An 8,070-nucleotide genomic window follows, 5' to 3' on the forward strand; every position below is an offset into this window, starting at 1 on the left:
TCCAGGTCATCACATCGCAGACATTGTTCACGTTCGTGTCGCAACAACTAGTCCACTACCACTACGCTAAGCTCGATTCATAGGAGATACCTCCGACCGACCAACCAAACTAGTGTTCTTCACGCCACAACACTCAACGCCAAGGACAACCACACCACCTCTGATATGCACAAACTCTGGGTCAATTATTTCTTCAATCTCTTCGGTCTATTTAGAGATTATATTGATTTGAATTTGTGAAATGTGGAGGGGGGCAATTTCAACGATTACTAAGGTTCACGTCGCACCTAGCCACCTAATTGTCTTCCATTTTGAGGATGATTTCTATTTCCAAAATAGTTAAACGGATCTGGGTCATCACATTTTTGAGTTCGGGCTCTAAAAAAATCCGATTTACGCACCCATATCATACTAACACCCAAAACCAATGTAGTCCTAGTCCTACATTAACACAGTACCACAACCCCAAAACCCAGTAGTATGCTTTTCTTGGGTATGTAAACCACAAACACCATCATTCCCATAATATGCCCCATAAATTCAAATTAACACATTAGTGGCAAAATTGTAAACAACCTGTCGTAAGGACTAAACAGTTTAATAGAAATAACTTAGGACCAAATGGGTTACAAGATGACAATTTGGAATTTGCTAGTCAATTCCCCTTTAAAATATATATATAATAAAAAAAAAATATATCTTTCTAACTAAAACGTAGGAGTAAATTGCACTTTAACTCAAAAAGGTTTTTTTTTTTTTTTTCCCCCTACTTGCGCTTTGAAATTTCAATTTTTTTCCAATTCATTTTTAAAATTAACGTTGGTTTAAAATTAGACAAAAAATGTCATATTAACTGTCACATAATATAAAAATATATATTATTATATTAAGATTCAAGTTTGTGTCAGAGTTGAGAGTTATACATAATAAAATATTTTGTTATCACGTGGTTGTTAATGTATCATTTTCTGTTTAATTTTGGATATAAGTTTACTTTTAGATAAAATTGAGAACAATTTGAAATATGAAGGGTAAAGTGAAAAAAAATAAACTTTAAAAGTCAAAATAAAAAGGGGGTAGCTTGTCTCTGATGGACGGTGCTGTTAGGTTCGTGGGGTCCATCACGAGTTCTATTTGGATAATTTGAACCAATTAATGTGTAGAACTCGTCGAGTACTTTATCCCTGTAAAAAATTACGCTAATCGGATATTAATTGTTAATTGATCGGATAAGATTTTGTCAGTAATTTATTTTGAAAATTATATTTACCATTGACAAAAATTTGATCCAATCATGTAGTTATCGATATTCGATCAACGTGATTTTTATAAGAGATGAAGTAATCGACGAGTTCTACACATTGAACGGTTCAGATTATCAAAAATAGGATCTGTGGTGAGCTATCACGGGTCTAACAGCATGCTTCAATCCAACCACGGACTGAAGAGAAGCTTAGCCCATAAAAAAATGACCAAAGCTATGTTTGCTTTTGGTTTTTTGACTAAAAAGCACAAAAGACAAAATTGGTTACGTAAGTCAATAAGACAAAATGTCACATCCAAACCACAATCATTACACTTTTTCTCTTATATAAGTCAAAAAAGCCAAAAACAAAAACCAAATAGTCAAAAAGCCAGGCTATTTTAGTTCTTCCCAAACGAAGACCAAACATAAAAGAGATGAAATGTAATTTATCCTAAAGGGTTGGTTTGGGAAGCGTGTTAGTTTTTTGGCTTTTTTAACCTGAGCCTAAAATGTCTCGTTTGAGAAGGACTAACTTTTTGTGAAAAAAAGAATGTAATGATTATGAGTTGAATGTAATGTTTTGGCCTATTTTGGGAAGATAGTAAAAAGTAATTTTTTTGCTTTTAATCAAACTTTTGGCTTTTTTAGACAAATAATTTGAGAAGTCGGTAAAAAGTTACTTTTGACTTTTTTTATTAATATTTGTTTATGATGTCAAGTCACGATAAAATGATCAAACTACTCCCATTAATTTAAAATATTTACAACTTTAATCATGTAGCACATTTTGACTCATGAGGGGTAGAATTGTAATTTTATCAGTAGCTAAAAACTAACTTCCCAAATGAAAAAAATGTAAAAAAGTCAACTTTTGGTTTTTGCTACAAACCAAAAAAAGTTGCTAAAAGCCAACTTTCCAAAATAGCACTTTATTTTATTGAGCTAAAAAGTCGATTTTGTTTTTTTTTTTTTAACTAAAATAACCCCAAATCCAACTAAATCCTACTTCTCAAATGGAGCCAAAATTTATCTAATTTGAAGAAAATGTAAAATGTAAAATGATAATGAGAAATGAATAGGGATATTTAAGATTGTTGTTGAACGTTCACAGTGGACTTTAAATTTTGCATTTATGAACCAATTAAATAATTTGTAAGAGTTAATATTTGCTGCGAAATGCTGTTATTAAAGATTGCCGTAAGCTATTCAATGCGACATTTAACACATGACGAAACATGACATCATCTCATAATTTGTAAAACTTGTAAAAATAAAAATAAAAGGTCTTTAAAACCATCACATAATTAGACGCAATTTTCTTATATGATTTGAATCCTAGATTTGTATGATCTCACGCCTATATACAAATATTACATTTAAATTTGTAATTATTTTTTTACAAATTAAAAAATTATTTTAAAAATAAAACAATGACATTAGGATAATCATATTTTTCTTTTATCATATTTTATTGAGTATTTTTAAAGAAAATTTATCCATAAATCTTATTTTCAGGAATAATGATTCATTCAATCACAAAGATTTTTTTACAAACCGATTATGCCACATTGATTTTGAAAAGGTAAATTTAAATATTATTTAATTATTATATTTATGATTATACTCTTATTTCTATTTTTTTTTTTTTGGGTGCTAAAAAGATAAGATACACAATATATATATGTGAGAAACAAATTTTGGATGAATTTTTATATGAAAAACTTTTTTTATTTAGAAAACATTTCAAAATGAGCATAAAAACCTCTTATTAAGTTTTGGACAAATATATAATTTTAAACTATAACACTCTACTGTAACACTAAAAAAAAAAATTTAGTATACTTTTCCCTTAGTGTGACATTTCTAATGTAATACACAAAAAAACTCATTTGTTTATTTCTTTCAAATCTAACACTCTAATGTAACACTCTAAAAAAATGACGTGAGATTTTTCAAACATTGCCATTTTGCGAACATAAAATGTCCAAAAACGTGGCTGCCAAAAACGCAACAAAATCCCTTTGGGAGTGCCAAAAATGCAGCCCTAAAATTACAAATTAGGGCCTATGAACAAAAAAAAAAAAAAAATCTCTTATGTTGGGTAAGGGTAATTTGGTCATTTTAATTTGATTTGATACCTTAAATAAATATTAAACTAAAAAGCAAAAAGTCAGTTTTTTACCAACTTCCCAAATTACTTCCAAAAAAGCCAAAAAGCTTGGTAAAAAGCCAAAAGCCAGTTTTTTACCAATTTCCCAAAACAACAGCATCTCCAACCCAACACTCTTAGGCCTCGTTTGGCATAACCTATATAATCCATCTTTTTATCTTTTTTCCATCACATCACCTCTCTACTTTTCTGTACATCTTTTCGTAAAAAGACAAAAAGTGCACTTTTTTAGGACACCCTAAACCAACCCTTAATTAGAGGATGAAAATACTTTTTTTTTTTTTTATTCAAAAAGTGAATATAGAGTATCTCACTATTCACTTAAACTCTAACCATAAATCATCATTTTCTTCTCTAAAGATTTCTGTCGAAAATATTTTCATCACAAAGTAAATAATTTTTGTTCATTAACAAATATTTAATTTTGAAATTTTTGTAAAATATATTTAATATTATACTCATTTTAAAGGTATGATTTCACCATTTTTAATGATGTCAATTTTATAAAAATTAAATTTACATATTAAAAGTTATTTGTAATATAATAAAAAATACATAATGAATAGTATTTTAGAGAGGATCCTCTATTTTTCATCATCCCTCCAAATATGGAGGATTAATCCACCCTCTTTCCAAATAGAGATGGATTTAGAGGATGGGTTGGACGAACAAATTCTTCAAATATGAAGTTATAGAGAGTGGGTTGGAGATGCTCTAAAAAGAGTACAAAAAATTCCTTAGTAAGATTTATGCAAATGTATAATTTCAAGGGTAAATTATAAATACACCCCATGAGATTTGTTTAAAATACGAATTGCCCTTGCGGTTTGAAAAATTGCAAATACCTCACAGTCCGAATTTTTTATTTAACAAAATTAATTGAAAAGATGAAATTTCTAACTGTTCAACTATACAATAATAAAATTATCTGAATTATTAATTGAAATAAAATTTAACATTATTAAAAACTGTTAATTAACTTGATGATTTATTAATAAAATGACATATTTGTTATGAAATTAAAAACTTTAGAGGGCATAATGTAATTTGTAGAACCACATGAGGTAATTTGTAATTTAAGTAAACTTCAGGGGGTGTGTTTATAATTTACCCTAATTTCAAACTATTAGTGTTACGCTTAGAAAAAGTATATTAAGGAGTTTTGGTGCGTTATATTAGAGTGTTATGTTTAGTATTGCATTAATTGGAGTATTACGTTTGGAAAAAGTACACTAAAAAGTTTTTTTGTATGCTATATTGGAGTGTTACGTTTGGGAAAAGCATACTAACTTTTTTTTTTAGTATGTTACATTGGAGTATTACACTAGAATGTTATATTTTTGTTCGTAATGTGAAATTTGTTCAAAAAAGCTGAAAAATCCAAAACCTCTGTAATGTGGATTGCCCAAATACGTAATTTCACATTTGGAAAAATCTACTTTCATTCTTAAAAAATTAAATCCAAACGTATAAGTGACTACCTTTTTTGGGTACATTATAAATATGTTTTAATAGTTAGACTTAATTTTTATCAAATTCTATTGAAAATAAATTATAGTAAAATAATTATTAAAAATAATTTTTTGTGATAATTTTTTGCATATGCTGCTAAAAATTGACAATTAGTGACATTTTTTTGTCACAATTTTTATAAATTACAGCTAAAACTTATAAGGGTAAATTACACTGACACCCCCTGAGGTTTATGCTTATTACAGTTTCCCCCTCACCTTTAGGAAATTACATCTCCCCTTAAGGTTTAAAGTTTCATTACAGATTCTCCCCTTCAACAATTTAATTTTTTTAAATGCCAATTTTGCCCTCATTGGGTAAATTATATTGGCACCCCTCACATTTTAGAAATTACAATCCCTTCCTCAAAGTTTAAAGTAGAATTACCAATTGCCCCTTAGTTAGTATTTGTTGGGAAAAAAATTCATTGAAAAAAAAAAATTAATTGGAAAAAAATTATTTGAAAAAATTAAATTAATTGAAAATTTTTTTTGTTAGTAAAGTTTTTAAATTTCTATTTAAAAACCAAGTAAGCTCATTTTTACGTTTTTTTCTCAAATTTACAAACTGAGACAACCATTTATAAACAAAAAAAATTATCAAACAAGTTTTTATGTCAGTTTTTAAAATTTTTGTAAATATAAATTGAAAACTGAAAACGAAATGGTTACTAAACAGGCTTGATGGTAAAATGTCGTAAAATTAACAAATAATTAAATAAGTTACCAACGTAAGAAATGACTTATCAAAAGATTCTTAGGCTATGTATGGTTTGATTTTTAGAATTTTTTTTTAAAAATTAAAAATTAATTTGGTTAAGAAATAAAAAATATAATTTTTATCTTTTGAGTGGTTAGAAATATTTTTTTACAAATTAAATTGAAACAGCTATATGTATGTATATAACCTGCTCAAAAGTTAATGATAATTATTTTTTACCCTTAAATGATAATTATTATTTATTTTTTATTTCTTAACCTAATTAATTTTTAATTTTTAAAAAACAACTCTAAAAATCAAACCATACATAGGCTAAGAATCTTTTGATAAGTCATTTCTTATGTTGGTAACTTATTTAATTATTTGTTAATTTTCTGACATTTTTACCATCAAGCCTGTTTGGTAACCATTTCGTTTTCAATTTATATTTACAAAAAATTTTAAAACTGTCATAAAAATTTGTTTCATAATTTTTTTGGTTTATATATGGTTGTCTTGGTTTATAAATTTGAGAAAAAAATGGAAATTAAAAAATTGAGCTTACGTTGGTTTTTAAACAGAAATTTAAAAGCTTTACTAACAAAATTTTTTTTCAATTATATTTTTTTCAAATAAATTTTTTTCCAATTAATTTTTTTTTCAATTAATTTTTTTTCTAACTAATACTAACCAAAGGAGTAATTGGTAATGCTACTTTAAACCTTAGGGAGGGGATTGTAATTTCTAAAATGTGAAGGTGTCAATGTAATTTACCCAATGAGGGCAAAAATGGTATTTAAAAAAATTAAATTGTTAAAGGGGAAATCTGTAATGAAACTTTAAACCTCAAGGGGGAGATGTAATTTCCAAAAGGTGAGGGAGAATTGTAATAAATATAAACTTCAGGGGGTGTCAGTGTAATTTACCCAACTTATAATTAGTGACGTTTTTATGACAAATTTTTCAAACTGTCACCGAAAGTTTAAAAGTACTGATTTTTTTGTGATGATTTTTGTTAAACTGCTGTTAAAACTTATAATTAGTGATATTTTTTGTAACAAAATTTTCAAATTATCATTAAAAATTAACAATTAATAACCTTTTTAATAATAATGATAAAAAATATTATTAATTATCATAAGACCTATTAAAATTTAGGGTACGGCTTCTGTCCAATCCGGGATCGGACTGGACCGTGCTGTTGGGCCCGTGAGGGCCCACCATGGGTCCCGTTTTGATAATCTGAACCGTTCAATGTGTAGAAATCGTCGAGTACTATATGTGTGTAAAAAATCACATTAATCGGATATCGATAACTATGTGATCAAAACAGTTTTTTGTCAACCCTTAATTTGTTCACCGTCCAATTTTTTAATACGAAACTGATTTGATCATATAGCTATCGATATCCGATCAACGTGATTTTTTACAGACATATAGTACTCGACGAGTTCTACACATTCAACGGTTCAAATTATCAAAATGGGACCTGTGGTGGGCCTCCACGGGCCCAACAGCACGGTCCAATCCAGTCCAGCCATACCCTAAAATTTACATATAAGTCTCCCAAACTTAAATTAGTTTTAAATTGCTTATGGTACGTATTTTTTTAATTTTTTTTATAATTGATATACAACCATTTGGATTTCATTTGGTAGAAATTGAAGTCAATTGACTGAAAAATTCTACTGCGTTAAACAAAAATTTTTTAGTACCAATTTTCCCTGGCATCTTTGATTACGAGGTTATAGTATAGGATTGAAATGGTTAGTTTATTGATTCACAATCTCATACTTGATTGTAAATTTTAGTAATTAAATTACTTATACAGCGAACATTTAATCCGACAAAATTAGAAATTTTTAATATTGAGAAGAGTTGAGGGTCATAATTTTAAATATATATATATATATATATAATAAATGGTTATGAGATTATTAATGCATTTGCTTTTAATTCTGTTAGTCAACATAAGGCCTTAAAAATTTCAAATGAGTCAAATTTGCTTATGTTAAAAAGCTATCATTAAAAATAGTTAATTCGAAATTTCTAAATTCGAAATTGGCCCGAATTCAAAACGACGTCGTTTTGAATTTTTTTCCCCCCCACTTTTCTTCTTCCTCTGTATCCTCTATTTGTTCTTCCTTCGTTTTTTTTTTCTTTGCTTCTTCCATAACTCAGAACCAAGAAAAAGAGATAGAGAGGAAAAAAAAAAATAAAATCAAACATGATCTGTGCTTGAGAGTATCAACATCAACAACAACACATCATCATCAACAACAACAATCAAACATGATCTGGACAGTGATACCCATCGGCGCCACCAGTGGCAGAGAGAGAGAGACGCCGCCATCACCGTCAATCTTCCTTCTCTTCCTCTTCCGCCATCACCGTCTTCTTCTTCTCCTCCTCTTCCTCCTCCTCTCCATCTTTTCTCCTTCTC

Source organism: Camellia sinensis, chromosome 7 (genome assembly GCF_055761805.1).
Source record: "Camellia sinensis isolate YWXY chromosome 7, ASM5576180v1, whole genome shotgun sequence".
NCBI classification, from domain to species: Eukaryota; Viridiplantae; Streptophyta; class Magnoliopsida; order Ericales; family Theaceae; genus Camellia; species Camellia sinensis.